Genomic DNA, 19068 nt, shown 5'->3' with positions numbered 1-19068 from the left:
CATCCATGAATTTAAATGTTTAAAAAACTTTTTAAAACTGACCCTTGAAATGAAAATGATTTTTTTTTTTAGCGTTCTTCTGCTTTTTGTCTGTGATTCTGAGCAGCTGCCTTAACCCAGGATTACAGGTAGTGATATGAATGAAGGGAGAGCAAAAAACAAAGAGGGGTGGGGGAGTAAGAAGCTGTGGTTCATGAAGCTGAGAGGAAGGGAAACAGAATGATGCGTCCAGGGAATAAGGCAGGAGGAAAGGTGCAAATACAGACAGTAGATACACAGACAAAAAATGAAAACAAGATGGAAAGAGAGAGAGAAAAGCAAATGGTTCTGCCTCAAACTACAAACCTGTCACTCACTGACAGCATGAATTAAATAAGTCTGGTGGACACTCTCCAGTGGTCTTCTCATTAGGACAGCTGATGCATCCAGTCACAGGGAAGGAGGTGCGATGAGATTCAGCATAAAAATCCCAGTATGTATGCGTTTGTGTGTGTGTGTGTGTGTGTGTGTGTGTGTGTGTGTGTGTGTGTGTGTGTGTGTGTGTGTGTGTGTGTGTGTGTGTGTTTATAAATGAACCAAATGAGATGCCAGACAGTCCACGTGTGGTATCATCACTAGTGGCAGCAGAGGGTTGCAGGTACTTGAGTGACAGGTTAAAGAGAGAAGGTGAAGAAGCTGCACTGCACACGCTCAGTAACGTGTCACCAGACTGGTTTGTGTCTTCTGCCTTATCTGACAGGCACACTGCAGAACAGCAAAATCCTCTGCATAAGCCCCTCAAGCACTCCCCTGGGACATCAGTGAGTGTGTATACATGTGTGTATATAGTCAAAAAGACGTTCTAAAACCTTATGTGTGTGTGTGTGTGTGTGTGTTGTGTGTGTGTGTGTGTGTGTGTTAATGAATGTGTGATAGAGATGGTGGGAATCTCGTTATTTTCCCATCTTCCTGTGTAAAGCCTACTAATTCCCCCTCACCTTCAGCACCACAATGACTGCTGAAGGTGATGGGATAGGACACGTCTCGAGCCCAAACTCAGCATCGTGCAAACACTTCTACACAAATTGAGAGTGCAATTACCAGCAAAGGACAGGCTGATCACACCAGAGCATTCAAGGAAGAAAGGAAAAATTAGGGAAGGCAGAGAGTGCGTGTTGGATGGGAGAGCGGAGGACAGGGAAGCTGAAGGAAGAATCTGGTGAGGAAAAACCACAAAGGAAGCAAAACAAAGACCTCAGAACTGACCATCTGAGAGCCCAAATAAATCCTTGCATATTTATTAAATAGTGCATTTATTAAACTTTTTGTGGTCAAATTGACTTTGACGACTTTAACAAATGTAGATTTTTCAAAACTAATACTAAATAATATTATCCTGATTATATGTGGAGGGGTTACTTTTATTGTTCTGTCACACAATTTCTGATCTATAAAGCTGGGACCAAGGCAAGTGGAACTGCTTCTGTTCTACTCAGGCTTTTAATGTAGAGTGGATAAAGTGGCAGAAACATGAAATTACCAATGCTGCTTGCAGAAACATATGATGGTGCTTTTAGCTAAATCATTTTCAGAATCACTTACTTTGTGATTATACTTTCCTTTCATGCTTAGTGTAAATTTGAGGACAGAAGTGGCCCTAAAAGATCTAACCATGCTTCAAATGTAACAGCTGGAGTTAAAATAAATCCCTTCCACTCAAATCTTTGTTTATTTAATGTCCAAAAAAAAAAACTGTAACCTCTTTTACCAAACTCGCTTATGAGCTTTTAGTCGAGTAGGGAAGATGAAGTGCTTGATTTTTCCTCACTTCTCCAGTCTGTGTGTCGTATATACATTATTGACAGATATTTGTTTTTTTGCCTGCATGATTCCACCCTGTTACTTATTTAATCACCCATCCTTTACAAATCGACTTTAACGTTCACACAAAGTCCTGCTTGTTTCCAAACCTTGTTAGCAAATGACATATTTAGTAAAGCATCTTTAAGTCATTACTCAACCACATTGTGAGAAACCTGCCAAGTATTTTTTTCTTTTCTTTTACTCTCTCTTTATTATTGTTGAGGATCCCCTCACAATAAAAGGTTGGACTTGAACATCAATCAAATTACTATCCACTTCCTTTATTACCTTTTGGAACAAAGGGATGAATTAGGAAAGCTATCCTTTCTGACCTCGAGCTCAACCCTTTGTGTTAGTCATCCATGCAGCCGCTGGTTCAGGTTATCCACACATATCCAATGTCATCCTTAAAACATGTTTGTTTTCCACGTTGTCCACATCTTTCTTGTTAGAAAACCTTCCCTGCATTATTATCCACACCATTAATGATTCAGACTTAAGTGTTTGAAAACCCTTTACAGTTTCCACAGCAAAGTGTTCTGTTAGTAGCGAGTTACCTAAATCTGACATTGTGGGCTTAATTTACAGTTTTGCAGAACTTTATACCATTATGAAATTAGTCTGAGCTGATTATGCCACGGACATAGTCAATGTGCTGTAAAAAAATCACCAAAATGTTTGTGTAGATCTAAAGAGTTTCATGTAAATGAACAAATCATAAGGAAAAAAAAGGAAATGTCTTTATCTCTACTATGCAGAATATAAAAGGAACACTTTTACATTTACATTCATTTAGCAGGAAGGATTGTATATGTTAGCTAGCTCCAGACACACACATATATTGTGCACACACATACACACGCACACACAAGTACCCCTGCACTCATTATACCCATCATTAGCTGTGGCTTCCGAATAAAGTGCAAGTATCTATTTTTTAATCAGGAAGATCGAAAAAGAAACAAAAAATAAATAATAAAAAGAAACTGATGAAAGTTTGATGCTAACAGCCTTTTGCTTTTTATTTGAATGATATAACAACCTCCTCTTCCATCTGTCCCCTCTGGCTATAGGGGAAAAAGTCAATATTTTAAGAGAGCAGAGACACTCATTAAATATTTCAAACAAAAGAAAACTGACATTGCAGCCTGCTCTCAGGAAAACAGTCAACTAAGACAGAGCAACAGAGCAACACTGCCAGTCCAAGGGAAGGATTTTAATCTTTTGGCTGACAGATACATTTGGTGTCATTGATACTCCTCACAATCTTTTTATTTCTGCTGTGCGCATCAGTTAGCCTGCCTAGTTTTAGCTGACCTGGTGGATACTTCGCCGTCAATGCCAAGGGTTAAGGGAGAGGTCAATGTGTTTTTCCAGCATGGTAGAGTTGAGCGAGGGGTTAATGGCTTTTAAGGTGTGACAGTGGATCCGTCTAAAGCCACTTTAACCGTAAAGTTACCTTGGTGTTCATTCATCACCAGACAATCATCAGACCCACCTTGAACTCACAGGAGATGTTAAGGTAAATAAATGTCCACTTTGCTGCTCTGTGATGTAAAATGACTGCACAGAAGCATAGACGCAACCTGTGACCATGTCGTTGTGTCCATTATGTGGTGTGTATGCTGTTAAATGCCTTAAGGCTATCGGGCAAGTAAAAAAAAGTTCAAATATAGAGTGAGAGAGAGAAATGTTCAGCCCCAACAATGCATACCATGTTAAACTAAAACAAATCCAGAAACAAAATGAAAGACTTTGTGAACATATCTAAGGTACAGGAAATGAGGCAGACTGACAGGTGGTACTGAGAATTTGGAGCAGGTTTTTGGCTTACTTTCTTTCTAAAAGCAACCTCATAGCTAATATGTTTTTTCTACTGACTCATATTATTAATATGACAGAATTACAGAAACATTTTCATAATAAAAACAAATGTGATTATATAATCAAAAACTTGGGATGATCTTTCATGTGACTGTTGCAACAATCAACATTTACTACCCCACCAATAGGATTGTTTCATGGAGATGCATGTTGGTTAATGTAACAGTGGCTGCATATTGTTAGCCTGTTTCCCTACATGCATCGGTCAATCACAGGTGTGACGTTAATCCTTTAGTTGTTCAACTTTTAAACATTTTATAGGCATACTGTAAAAGATTACAAAAATGTTGAATATGAACAAGATTTTATAATAGCAATAAAATTAAACCTATGTTTTTTTGAATGGTGGAATGACAGGTAGCAACCCTATTCAATTCCATAATTTTCACTAACTGACTTTCACTGGTGAAATCTGTAGAAGTCCAGTGTAAGAGGCCCCTAACCAAATCCGGAGTTCAACAAGCACCCACCCAAGCCTTCATGGACAACCTGACGATGACAATTACATCTGTTTCAGGCTGCAGGTGGATCCAGAAAAGAGTTGATCTTCTGGGCTGGCATGAGCGTCAAACCAGCTAAGAGTTCTCTCGTGCTGAAGAAAGGGAAGGTGACTGGCACCTTTTGATTCTCACTCGGCACCACCAAGATGCCAGTGCCCACTAAAAAAACCAGTGAAGATCGTGGGAAAGGTATTTAACTGCAACCTGAGAGACGCAGCCCTTTACATAAGCAACCGTCCAAGAGTTGGAGACTTGGCTCGGCATGGTGGACAAGTCTGTCCTCCCTGGCAAGTTCAAGGCCTGGATTTACTATCTTGGTAGTCCAGAAAGTACTTCATCAACATTGAAAAAGCATTGCGATGCATTATATGTTTTCTATGTAATCTACTTTTCATCTGCATTATCTGTGCTTCATCATCGACTCTGTTTTGTCTTTTAAACGCTATTTCTAATAAACTGAAAAGACCCCTTCCCTCGCCTCCCTGTCAATTGTTTTACACTGAAGATGGATGTCCGCCATCTAACAGTGGAAAGTCGTAACATTTCTTAGCTCTGGCCTGGTACTTGTTGCATCTTTGTGACTTAGATATTTAGAGGATTAACAAAAATGCTCTTTTTTTATCCAATAAAAATGTGTGCCACATTTTCACACTGATGGGAAGCGAATGTCTGAGTCTTCAGGTCTATTAGTTTCATTAACTAAGGAATGTTAGATAAACAAAAAGCACAGAAGTAGAAAATAATCTCCTGAAAAATGACCCTAAAACAAAAGCCAATCAAAAAAGTATTTTGTTCATCTTGGAATAAACTTCTGGGTCACTACTCTATAAGCTCTCAAAAAATAAATACATGACAGCCAGTCATGTCCCCACCTACTTATGGATTTGTGTCCAAAGTTATCATCACCTTCATGGTCATTTAGTTAAGCCTTTTCATTATTTTTTTTCAAATCCACAGTAGAAATTAATCTTTTAAAGATTTTATGTAAAAATAAATCATTCAAGCAAAGCAAAGCAAGTTTTTTTTAAAAACAAACTTGTAGAAACTATTCTCTTACTGAAAAAAATCAGACTTGATGCATGGCTTTATGCTTCTTATTTGTAAAACTTGCCCATGTTTCTGTAAATTTATTATAACATCTCCCCAGGAACATTTGTGGGCCACACTGGAGTACTAACCTTCATCTGCAGTGGACTGCTCTGGAAGCACACAAACCTACATGTTAGAAAATTTCCCTTCATGCACAAACCAATTGATGTCATGCAAGTGAGTTGGTGTCATCATAAATCCAATGTTTCTGTTACCGATGAATGATCCAACAAAAAAATAAAAAGGCTTACTTTAGAGAAGAAGAGTAGAGTGGCTATAAGCCACCAAGTCGGTATGTTTTAGAATAAATTATAAATAAACAAAATCTGGTGTGATCTGTATATCACCTCAGACATCACCAACAAAACAAAACAAAAATAAGTATGTAGTGGTAACACTGCAAAGAAAAAGAAGGGTTAACATGTGACGGTATGGTAATAGAAGGGTTACTGTGCAGGTTAACATGGATTTGGGTGGAGGGTCTATAAACACCAGACAGACCATCGATTACAGGACTGAATAGAGGAAATGACAGACAAAATACACACCTGTAGGCCTAAAAACAAGTATACACCCACTCACACACAAAACAGAGGATCCTCTGAGTGACAGGGAGGATGAATCACTGTGAGCCAAAGTGCTTAAAGGAGACCAGACACAATAAGCTTTATACAGGTAGCTGAATTGTTAGAAAGAAGATGAAGATGAAGAAGGGGAGAAGAAGATGAGAGTAATGAAGAGTGGCATGGAATAACCCTTTGTAATTATTTCTTTGATTTGGGAGGAAAAACCTTCTGAAAATACAACAGTAAATGAGGTTAGAGAAGAGATGGGGAGTGGTGGGATAGAGGTTAGAGACAGCAGAAACAGCAGGTGTAAAAACACCACAACTGTTCATTTATCATCTGTTTCAACAAACTGTGTTGTTGAAGTAGGTCTACAAGACTCTCAACCTTTCACAAAAGTCATACAAAATTCAGTGTTTCATATCCATGCCAACTGAAAAAGACAGTTTGTCTGCAAAAGCAATAATATCTCCCTCTAACCCCCCCCCCCCCCCCCCCCCCCCCACACACTTCCACTGGTGAACCTTCAGGAAATAAAACATCCAAGACACAAGCTCCTTTGAGCATGTAAACTATCTGCCCTCATGCTTATGTGAATTCACCTTCTGATCAAACGCAATTGCAAATAACAAACAAACAAAATACTCAAACTTGAATCATCCCATTGAAAATACAAAATCTATGCCATGACCAGCAAGTCTGTGGGATAACTCACAAAAATCCCCCAAATGAACAGCAAAGATACACAACAAGAAATACACCGCATTTAAATATGCATAACCCATTGCAAATAAGCCTGAACAAGACATTTCCCAGTTTCTGTGTTCAAGAATAGTCAACATACTAACTTTAGTTTCTTTTAAGTCTGAGTTATTATAACCATTTGAAAAAGGCTAACAAGGCTCAGAAACATCCCTGCACATGTCACTTTGCCCCAAAGTCAAACACGCAATCACAACAACAGAAACTTACTGGATTAAAATCTGCATTAAATATGTTTTTTTTTTTTCAGATGATACTGTCATAACAGACAAGAATAAGAAGTCCATAAAAAACTGTGAACCATGTACAATCTCACCTTCATCAGCTTCTCCTGCCTGTGTCCCGGTTCAGTCCTCGGCCACTTGAGTCACTTTCCCTTGGCAGGTGCCGTCATGGTCAAATAGTCCAAAGGGCTGGAAATGCAGTTCTCTTTTTTTCCTCTAATTCTCTCTTTTTTCAGTCCTTCTCTGAGTCCTGCTGAGATTTGTATCACCACGTGAAAAGCGGTATTTATGTGTGAGTGTGTGGTCACAACTCCAAAGGTCCTGGAATTCCTGAGTCCTGCGCTAAAGAGCAAGCCTGGCTGAGCTCCCTCTCTATCTCTCTTCCTCCTGCAACCCTTTCTTTCTTTTTTTTCTCCCCTTTCCCTCCCGTCCAGGCAGAGAGGAGGGGAAGACACTCAGGGGGTGGGACGGAAGACAGAAGCTGCTTTCAGCCAACTCTTTCTCTATCTGCTCTTCCTCCTCTGCTTTATCTTCCCATGTCCTTTTCCCTGTGTCTCTTTCTTTTTGCCTTACTTTTACGCTCTGTCTTTTGGCTTGTCCTCTGTGACAGATACTCTTTCACTGCTCAGCAAGGCGTGAAAGCAGAGCTCTATGTGTCACACACACTCACACACACACACACTCACACACACACACACACACACACCCTCTCTTTCTTTCAATGCCACTCCCTCATCCACAGTCCAGAGGTAAAGTCGCTCCCTTGTTTGGACAAACAGCCGCAGAAGTCACTTGTTTTGAATTAATCATCTCTGCAATGTATAATTAAATACAAGTTTTACCAATTAACATAATCTGTTAACCCTCACTGTTGGGATTCAGGTATCACAGAAGGTTTAGTTTGATGTGGGGTGATGTGAGTATGTCACTGTGGGATTTCTGCTCTGTGTTTATATATTTTTTCATATTAAGTCAGCACTAAGTTCATTACTTCATCTTTTGTTTCAAATTCAGAATATGATCCATTCAAGGTTTAGAATTTAAGACTTAACACTTTTATAATAAATAATAAAATACTTTTAATCTTAATCTTTATTCAGTAGCTCACAAAATGTACTTCTCTTGACTAAACATGAAGTGAGAATGTCATGTGGGGTCGGAAGGTGTCATTATTTTGATTAGGATTGTTAGGAGATTTTCATTATTATTATTATGTGAAACTTAAAGATTTTTTTTAAACATTTTGAGACTTTCATCATCCATCATCACCACCACATACACAACTAAGGTCTAATGAAGCCTTGACTCTAGCCAGACCCTGGTTCTTGGCATTATGGACCCTGAGATAACCAGCATCTTTTAGAACCTGCAAGGGACTGACCTGCATTAGTCTCCAGAAGCATGCAACTTACGCTGTCTATAACTTTGCTGTGTTTGTTTCAGTAGCCTAGTGTACCTTCTCTTTATTTTACCAAATGTTTTCTCTTCTTCTAGGGCTCTTCAAACTTTTGTTCTTAAATTTAAAACAAATTTATTCTTAAGTCTTACTTACAAACTTTTTACAAAGATTGCAGCATTCAGAATTCAGAATTTTTATATTTTTACATTTTTATTTTCTGTAAACAATCTGATCTTAGTTTTTTTTTCATTTTTTGTTATAGTTCATAAATGTATTTTTCTTATCAACCACAGGACAGAAGATAATTAATAGTATGTGTGCAGGATTTTAAACAAAGTTTTTACAATAAATGATGCAAAAATTCTCAAAGACTGTATGTATCAAATATGATACATCAGCATTATTAAGTTAAAATTCACCAGATGATTTTGGCAAATGCTTTGCTTATGGAGGTTTCCAAGAATACCACAATGTCTGGTTCTCCTACAGTTTAAACAGCAGCTTATGAACTTCACTTTCTTCCTGACCTTGGCTTTGTTCCCATTAAAGTTTCCTAAAGCATGATCCATAAAGCTTCACACTCCACTGTGGGCTTCTGTTTCATCAAGGCTCCCTGCTGCCACAGTCTAACCATCCTGCTGGTTTGCTCCTCCTTAAATGAGCACCTCATCTTTGATCACTGAGCTCCTTTTATCTCCTGAATTGTTTTGTAGAGATGCATCCTACTCCAGTCAAACCTTCCCCAAAACACTGCTGCACACTAGCATCCTGTACCAAGGTACAATTCAGTGACATGAACAGACTGATGGTTTTCAATTCAGCCTTTTTTAATGTTTGTTCGAAAAAACTTGCTTTTTCTCATTGTCAGCTTGTTAGTTTATCTAATGATGTTGTGTTGATTTGAAGTTGCTGTCATGTTTTTGCCTCTGTCCAAAACTCTGTCATCAGTATTTGACATCATAATTTCTTCCCATCACCTCTGATGGCTCTGGTCACTCTATCTGAGCTTTTATTCTTCAATTTAGTTGGGAAAAAAGTTTGTGATGCAAATTCAAAGACTATGCAGGGATTTAAAAATATGATAAACCAAACTTTCAGTCACAACAGAACTGAAAAATAAAATGTTTGGAAATTGAAAGGGAAACTTTTTACTAATTCATACAAAATATTAGCTTAAATTACATTTAATAATAGAAGCCACATGTCTCTGAAAAGTTGGAATTGGGATAAAAACTTTAAAAATAAGAAATAAACACAGGGTTAAAAATCTAAGCAACTAATTAAGTAACACAATTGGGTATTAAAAAGCACCTTAATGAGGTAGAGTCTGTCTAAAGTAAAATTGAACAGAGGTTCAATAATTAACTAGATATTGTGCCAATACATGGAGCACATTTCAAATAGTTGTTTTTTTTTTTCATTTTAAATGGACAACTTAAATATTTCATCATCCACAGCTCATAATATCTTTAAAAGGTTTTATACAATGTGGAAACAACTAAACTTGTCTCACAATAAGTAGGGAATGCTTGTGATGGTGGTTGGTGAATACATTGCCACACTTGGGCAGTAATGCATTAGGCAGACATAATTCTGCAATGAAAATCCCTGCATGTGCTCAAGAATACTTCCAGAAATCACTGTGTGAACACAGCTCCCCATGCTATCCATGAATGCAAGCTAAAGTTGTATCATGCACAGAAGAAGCCAAATGTGAACATGATCCAGTAACGCTGCCTTCTTCTCGAGGTCAAAGTTAACTTAAAATTAAATTCATTTTGGAAATTACTGATCCTGCATCATCTGGGCCAAAGAAGAGAAGGGCTATTCCGCTTGAGGTTATATTCAAAAGCCTGCATTTATGATGAGAAAATGTGCATCACAGCAAGTAGACCTGGCTATTTACACATCTGAAAAACACCAGATCTATTGCACTTTATCTATTACAACAACATGGCTTTTTAGTAGAAGAATCTGGGTGCAGGACTGACCTACCTGCTGTTGAGATCTTTCGCCAAATGACACATCATGAATAACAAAATATTCATCCATCCATCTTCTGCCGCTTATCCGGGGTCGGGTCGCGGAGGCAGCAGCCTAAGCAGGGAAGCCTAGACTTACCTCTCCCCAGCCACATTTGCCAACTCTGCTGGGGGGATCCCAAGGCGTTCCCAGGCCAGCCGAGAGATATAATCCCTCCAGCGTGTCCTGGGTCTTCCCCGGGGTCTCCTCCCAGAGGGATGTGCCTGGAACACTTCACCAGGCAGGTGTCCAGGAGGCATCCTGACCAGATGCCCGAGCCACCTCAACTGGTTCCTCACGATGCGGAGGAGCAGCGGCTCTACTCTGAGCCCTTCCTGGATGACTGAGCTACTCATTATCTCTAAGGGAGAGTCCGGCGACCCTGCGGAGGAAAGTCATTTCAGCCGCCTGTATACGATATCTCGTTCTTTCGGTCACGACCCACAGCTCATGACCATAGGTGAGGGTAGGAACGTAGATCGACTGGTAAATCGAGAACTTCGCCTTCTGGCTCAGCTCCTTCTTCACCACGACAGACCAGCACAGAGTCCGCATTACTGCAGACGCTGCACCAATCCGTCTGTCGATCTCATGCTCCATCCTTTGCTCACTCTTGAACAATACCCCGAGATATTTAAACTCCTCCACTTGAGGCAGGACCTGACTCTCAACCCGGAGAGGGCAATCCACCTTATTCCGGCTGAGGACCATGGTCTCAGATTTGGAGGTGCTGATTCTCATTCCAGCCGCTTCACACTTGACTGCAAATGGCTCAAGCGAGAGCTGGAAATCACGACCAGATGAAGCCAACAGGACCACGTCATCCGCAAAAAGCAGAAACCCAATCCTGGGGGCACCAAGCCGGATCCCCTCAACACCTCGGCTGCATCTAGAAATTCTGTCCATATAAGTTTTGAACAGAATCGTTGATAAAAGGTATCCTTGGCGGAGTCCAACCCTCACTGGAAACAAATCCGACTTTACCTGTCGTACAGGGACCAGACAGCTCGTACAAGGGGGTTGGGTACCCCATACTCCTGAAGTAAACCCCTCAGGAGCCCCCGGGGAACACGGTCAAACACCTTCTCCAGATCCACAAAGCCCATGTAGACTGGTTGGGCAAACTCCCATGCCCCCTCCAGGACCCCAAAGAGGGTATAGAGCTGGTCCACTGTTCCAAGACCAGGACGAAAACCACTCCTCAGTTCGAGATTTGACTATCCAACAAACCATCCTCTCCAGGACCCCTGAATAGACCTAACAGGGAGGCTGAGAAGTGTGAGTCCCCTGTAAATGGAACACACCCTCCAATCCCCCTTCTTAAACAGGGGGACCACCACCCCAGTCTGCCAGTCCAGAGGCACTGTCCCCGATGTCCACGGGATGCTGCAGAGACAGCCCCACAGCATCCAGAGCCTTAACGAACTCCGGGCGAATCTAATCCACCCTTGGGGCCTTGCCGCCAAGGAGCTTTTTAACCACCTCAGTAATTTCAACCCCAGAGGTAGGAGAGTCCACCCCTGAGATCCCCAGCTTTGCTTTCTCATCAGAAGACATGTTGTTAGGATTGAGGAGGTCTTCGAAGTATCCCTTCCACCGACCCACAACGTCCCAAGTTGAGGTCAGCAGCTCCCCATCTCCACTATACACAGTATTTACAGAGCACTGCTTCCCCATGCTGAGCCGCCGGATGGTGGACCAGAATCGCCTTAAAGCCAAAGTCTTACTCTATGGTCTTGCTGAATCCTCCCATGCCCGAGTTTTTGCCTTGGCGACAGCTGAACCAGCATGCCGGTTAGAAGGCCTGATAGGACTCATTCTTCAGCTTGATGGCATCCCTCACTGCTGGTGTCCACCAACAAGTTCTGGGATTACTGCCATGACAGGCACCAACGACCTTACGGCCACAGCTCCAGCTGGCCGCCTCAACAATAGAGGCACGAAACACAGCCCATTCAGACTCAATGTCCCTCGCCTCACTTGGAACATAGTTAAAGCTCTGCTTAAGGTGGGAGTTGAAGCTTGCTCTGACAAGGGACTCTGCCAGACATTCCCAGCAGACCCTCACAACACATTTGGGCCTGCCAGATCTCCCCCACCATCTGAGCTAACTCACCACTAGGTGGTGAAAGGTTGACAGCCATGCATCGAGGTGAGTCCCAACTATATCTAGCCGGAACCACTCAACCTTGTGCACAAGCTCAGGCTCCTTCCCCACCAGAGAGGTGACATTCCACATCCCAAGAGCCAGTTTCTGCAGCCATGGATCACCAGGGTCCCCGCCTGTTGCTGCTGCCCAGCTCACATTGCACCCAACCCCTATGGCTCCTCCCGCAGATGGTGTGCTCAGGGGAGGTGGGGCCCACGTAACCCTTTCAAGCTGAGCCCGACCAGGCCCCATGGGCAAAGGCCCACCTACCAGACGCTCGCTCTCGGGCCCCACCCCCAGGCCTGGCTCCAGAGGGGGGCTCCGGTGACCTGCGTGTGGGCAAGGGAACATTTATGCCCATGGTTGTAGTTATCATATAAGTCTTTGAGCCGTACTTAGTCTGGTCCCTCCCCTAGACACCTGTTTGCCATCGGTGACCCTACCAGGGGCATAAAGCCCCCAACAACATAGCTGCTAGGATCTTCAGGACACGCAAAACCCTCCACCACGATAAGGTGATGGCTCAGGGAGGGGGAATAACAAAATATGACAAATATATATATATATATATATATATATATATATATATATATATATATATATATATATATATATATATATATACATATATATATATATATATATATATATATATATATATATATATACATATATATATATATATACATATATATATATATATATATATATATATATATATATATATATATATATATATATATATATATATATATATATATATATATATATATATATATATACACATATATACATATATAACTTTATTGTCACATTTTCGAATAACAAAATATGACAAAAAAAAAAAAAAAACAGGACTGTTTCGCAGCTAACATTCCATATCACAAGAACAGGTGAACATCCCCCTCCAGGTCCAGGTGATCTGTTCCTCTTACTTTCAATGTATTTAGAAATTGTTGTTAAAAGAGTGGGGGATGCTACACAATACTTTTTCTGAGATGTGTCACTGCCATCAAAATCACAATGAGCCAACTTCTTTATAAATCAGTAAAAGACCTCACCTTCACTTATTGTGATCTTTAGCTTCTTTGGCAACATTATTATGAGTTTACAAGAGTTTATTCTTTGCATTGTGTTTAAACTGATAATTTGCACATCAATGTTTTTGGAGGCTTGGTTTTAAAACTCAATCACAATCAGTGTGTCTGTGTTGGAAGGTTCTGCATTCACAATCTGTACTAGAGTAGCAAGGATGCACAAATCAATAAAGTCTAATCACCAATTTAGTCTTCGACTGTCATTCTCAATAATGGTTCCCATGCACTCTATTGAGCTCTGCATTTGCTGGCATTACCATGCATACTATAGCTGGTGATATATCAAAGAAAGACTGTGGCCATGGTAAGTACATTTAATTTACAGCTTGTTGAGATTTGGATCACAAACACTGGTATTCAAGTGTGGCCAAATTGTTTTTTTCACAGTTTGCTCTTACTTGAAAGCATTGTTAAGTGGTGACGAAGACACAGCACATTTCAGCTACAACCCATTGTAAGTTTTTAGAGCATCAAACAAACACAGGACTTAATTACCCCCTGCTAGATTAAAGCAGGATTTTTTTTTTTAAATTACAGCAAGAAGAAGCTAAAGTTATTGTAAGCCCCTAGCGACATTGCTGGGATACTGTACTATCTTTATAGCAGCTACTGGTTTACTAATTTTACATATCAAGTGGTGTTTGTATAAGTCAAGTATGGCTGAGACAGAAAAATATCCTATAAACAAATACAGATACATACAGATACATACAGAGAAAAGCTACAGCTTTTGGCACACAATCACACAAAGCAATGGCCAGTTGACTGTATTTATAATAAAACCCCACACAGTGGGGCACTCAATGATATCAGTAATGTCTACACGCCCACAGAATCATGTGGACACTGGCAATAAGGACAATCTCACTGACATATATGGAGCCACTTTAATGCAGGTACACACCCATTCAGGCACATAAACACCTGCTTAAGGTACCTTTATCAAAACACAGATGCATGCCAAACTTACTAAAGCAAAGTACACACACATACATGAACACACTGCAAGCTGACTGTCTGGCGTCAAGCTGGCACCATTCAGACGGCCATCTCTAGAGGTTGAGGACATAACCAATCACAGCTGTCAGTCACCAGGTTTCATTATCACACACACGCGTACACACATATGCACACACATGGTAGGTCCTTGGAGATTCCCTACCAGGAGAGAAAGTGTGTATTCACTGGTGTGTTTAGTCAAATGTAAATGCTGTTCATGTAAAACATTACAAAACAAATTACAACAAGAAATCCAAATGAGAAGTGGTAATGAAACAATGTAGCAGCATGAAACAGAAAATACGTACAAATTATAAAATCAACAGATGTGCCAACTTCAAGCTGGTATACATTTTCTGCAATATGTCTGCAGTAACTGGTTTTTCTCCAGCAGTAAGGAGCACAGCTGCAGTTTATTTATACATTCAGCTGGCTACTAATGAGACCCTTAAATCCATTTTATATATTACCTAATAGCATTTTGAAGATTGAACAAATATTTTCAATAAACCACAAACACACACAAACATTATACAGACACACACACACACACACACACACACACACGCACACACACACGCACACACACACACACACATACATACATATATATATATATATATATATATATATATATATATATATATATATATATATATATATATATATATATATATATATATATACATATATATATATATATATATATATATATATATATATATATATATATATATATATATATATATATATATATATAAATAAGAGAATGAAAAATTAATTAATTAAATAATTAATTAATTAAGGGATGGATGGATGAAAAGATGTAACTTCTATTCTATTCTATAGTCATATAGTAGATTCTTTTTTTTAAAGGGACTTGAGATCTGGGGATTTGAGAGTGAGAACAACACAAGCAAGAAATCCGACAATAAGGGACATCATGGATTAGTGTGACTGCTGCAGTTCAGTTGGACGCAGGTGTAGCATGTAGAGCTGGAGGCAGTGCAATTTATTACATTTTTTTCTTGGTTTGTTTTTTGTTCCTTTCCTGCCTGCAATAATCCCTTTGTTAAAACATGAGACAATTTTATCTCACAATATCATGTTGGGCGCAAGTTATTTAGTGCTGAATTGTAGCAAAGAACTGGACAAATCTTTCCAAACTCGATCTGAGGAAAGTAAGTTAAGTTGTCACATACTGTATAATTGGTGTGGTCCTACTTAATAAACACAATGAATTCCCATTTTCTACAATCTCTTTATATTTTATCTACTAGATGTTTTGATTCATTTGTGTTGAATTTTTTTGTTTGCTTGTTTTGTGTTTCACATCAGCCAGGCAAATTTACCTCAAAACATGACTTCCTTATATAGAAGAAAGTGCCAGCACAAGCCAAAAACTGTTTCAGTGGTTTTATTTTATTAATGTCAATTAAACCTCATCAGTATTTAGTCATTGATATAAAGAGTTCCATGAAATACAGCTGGTATTTTTATCAAGATGACTGGCTCTAATCCAGTTTTCTCTTACCATTATTTACGTCCTCCTGGTGGACTTCCTTCCTATTCCTATTCCTATTCCTTGTGTGCACTTCCAAGCGGCCGCATGGTTCTGAGTGAGTTTTTTTTACATGAACTGATATCTGATACCTGACACACAGTCTGATAAGCTTGTGAGAAAAACACTCTCTGATGTCACAAACCGGACATGGGCATGTAAAAACATCACGCCGTGCTGAAAACATCAACACCTACACAACGGAGCCCCCACATATTTTCCATTGCAACAAAAGAAGCACACACACATAGGCACACAGACCCCTGCCCCACCAACACATGTGCACACTGTAGCACCCATCCACTTATTTTTCCCTCTTAGATCATTTGTTTTTCCTGGAGCTTTTTCAAATTTTGTGGTTTATCATTTATTTATAAGTTATTGATTGCCTACTTCTACTAAGGCACTAACCAATACAAGCTGTCCATCTCACTTGCTTGCACAGAAACAGAAACCCACATGCAATGCAAAGCAAATTCTCCCATCTCTTTGTGTCTTTCTTCTCTCTAACACACTTTTGATCCTGTTGCCACTTTCTTCCGTCGCAGCTAACCTTTACTCAGAAAAGCCTGTGGTTTTCCTTTCAGTTTCTTTATCTAAAATTGCACTCCACTTTAAATCCATCTATCCACCATCCCCATCAGTCCTTCTCTAACTCTGACTCACCCCACCCTGCACCCTTTGTGCCACCTTTCTTTTCCATGCATTCCTCTTTTTTAATCATTTTGTTTTATATTCTGACTCCATCTCCCCCCTTCATGCCTCTTCTGGTGCTGTCTTTCTCCTTCTGCTTCTCCACCCCCCTAATCCTCCTCTGCTTCCACTTGTCTTTGTTTCATTTATTCCATTTTCCCTGTATCTCCACCGTGTGTGATGGTTGCCAGAAAGCCCTACATGTAGTCAGTTTTCCCTGCCACATTTTTCCAAAATGTTGCACATCCATATTTCTCCTATATGCTGCTATTGTTAAATTTTTACCCCCCCCCCTACCTTTCCCTTGTCCCCAACCAACGGTTGCTCTTGCACCCATTCCTCCCTCCTGCCATCCTTCCCTCTCTATTCTCTGTTTGTTCAAGGCCTATTTTAACAAAGGCAGTCCCCTCCCAGGTCCTAACAGGCTATTGTCAATACTGACGTCTGGCCTCACACAAGCATGCAAATACTGAGACTTTTGTGAGTGTGAACACACAAACGCACAGACTTATAAACATGTAGATATAAGTGCATACAGCTCTCTGTAAAGGTCTCCACCTTATCTGTCCTTTGTCCTGCCCTTTTAATTCCTCAGTTTAGCCTTTAGCACTAACACAGAGAAAGGACGTGCCAAGTTCACTGCTCTGAATTCTTTTCAAACTTGCATTCAGTGACTTGAATTGGCAAGACATTATACCATTTCCAAACAGGCAGCATTAACATAACATGGAAAAATTACTATTTAGCATGAATTTACAAATATATACAGAAAATGCAGGGGTTTTATGAAAGCAAATTTAATGGTGGTGACCATGTCTGAAACTTAGTTTTCCAGTTTTGTTGAACGAGATGGATGCCTTAGGAGTGTCTTTTAAGAGTAGTTGGTTGTACTTCACTATGGGAAAATGTAATATTAAGCACCATGCCAACAAATGAACAGTTAAAATCATCAGCGAGCACAAAAATTCCAATTTAAAAATCATGGATTAAAAAAAAAAGGGTTAGCTGTATTTTCTGCTTTGGGATGCTGGGGGCATGTCCACAGAGAATGCTGACTGACAACTCAGACCAGCTCAAATAAATCATAGCAACAAGGCAGGGTTTGTTTTTCCTAAAGCAAAAGGCTTAGATGTAAATTATGGCACACCTGTTAAACATAAAATAGTTGGGAAACTTTCCATTCATGAGTTAAACCATCTTAAGAATTAAAGAAAGCACACAACAGCATGACAGAAGGGAGGGACAGTCCCCTGTTATTGTCCATTCCTACCACTACAGGGGTGTCCAAAGTCGGTCCATGAGGGCCACTGTCCTACAGGTTTTCCACGTATCCCTGTTCCAACACACGTGGCTTCCATTAAATAGATCAGCAGCCTCTGAAATTCTGCACAGTTACTGATTAATTTAAGTCAGATGTGTTGGAGTAGAGAGAACCTGGAGGATTCTGGCCCTCAAGGACCAGACCAGGAACACCCCCATGCTATCAGCAGTGGCGTACTGTATCTACTAATTTATATCCAGTCAGTTTGTAAAACTGCCATATGAAAAATGATCAGTGTAAGAAGTGATGCTCAGCTCAGCATCCATTTGGTTCTTTGAAAAATGAATTTAGCAAAACTATAAAGACAGGCATGTTAGGTAAATTGGTCACTATATTTTCCATGGAGGTGATTGTGAGTGATTATTTGTCTCTTTTTGTTGGCGTTGTAATGAACTGGAGACCTGTCCAGAGTTTACCCTGCCTTTTGCTTAGTAGCTGCTGGGATTGGTTTCAGTGACCCTGATTTGGAAGCTGGTATAATGGTATAAAATGGTAGCATTGGTTGGATGGAAAACTGAATTTATGCACAGCAGGTGCTGCGGTTCCATTGGGTTTTCAGTAAATGTGTCTCAGTAGTTTAAATGCGTATTGTTTATTATGTGCATACATACAGCCTCAATACCGCAACCATACGACCTGTGCTTTAAAAAGTTAAGTTTCTTTGTTCTCCTTTTTTTGCACTGATGTATTTATACAACAAACTAATCCGATTGTTTTCTTGTCTATGTTTTTTTTCTATATAAAGGTCTTTGTCTTATCAGTGGGTAAAGTGTGAATAATTTCTCAAACGATAACATCATTTTAAAATGTCTTAATCCTGAAACAGTATTTTTGATATGGCAAAATCAATTAATTACAATTGAGCAATTTTGCTCCCATTAAAACTGGATTTTTGTTTTTTTGTCACATGAATACATGTCTATCCTTCTGTCCTCCTCTCTATTGCTCTCAGATCATCTT

The 19068-nt window shown here is 39.8% G+C and overlaps 1 protein-coding gene across 2 annotated transcripts in view; it reads right to left on the bottom strand.

Moving 5' to 3' along the window:
- The window catches only part of sema3b (sema domain, immunoglobulin domain (Ig), short basic domain, secreted, (semaphorin) 3B), a 76432-nt gene extending 69182 nt beyond the window's left edge, over nt 1-7250 (bottom strand). For both annotated transcript variants that reach the window (XM_079238805.1, XM_079238806.1), the window contains exon 1: nt 6960-7250. The gene's annotated coding sequence lies outside the window, so the exon portion shown is untranslated. The remainder of the gene's footprint in view (nt 1-6959) is intronic.
- Between the last annotated feature and the right edge of the window lie 11818 nt (nt 7251-19068).

The sequence above is a fragment of the Telmatherina bonti genome (genome assembly GCF_933228915.1).
Source record: "Telmatherina bonti genome assembly, chromosome: 4".
Taxonomy (NCBI): Eukaryota; Metazoa; Chordata; class Actinopteri; order Atheriniformes; family Telmatherinidae; genus Telmatherina; species Telmatherina bonti.
Note: the sequence above shows the minus strand (reverse complement) of the source record. Positions and strands in the feature narration are given on the sequence as shown.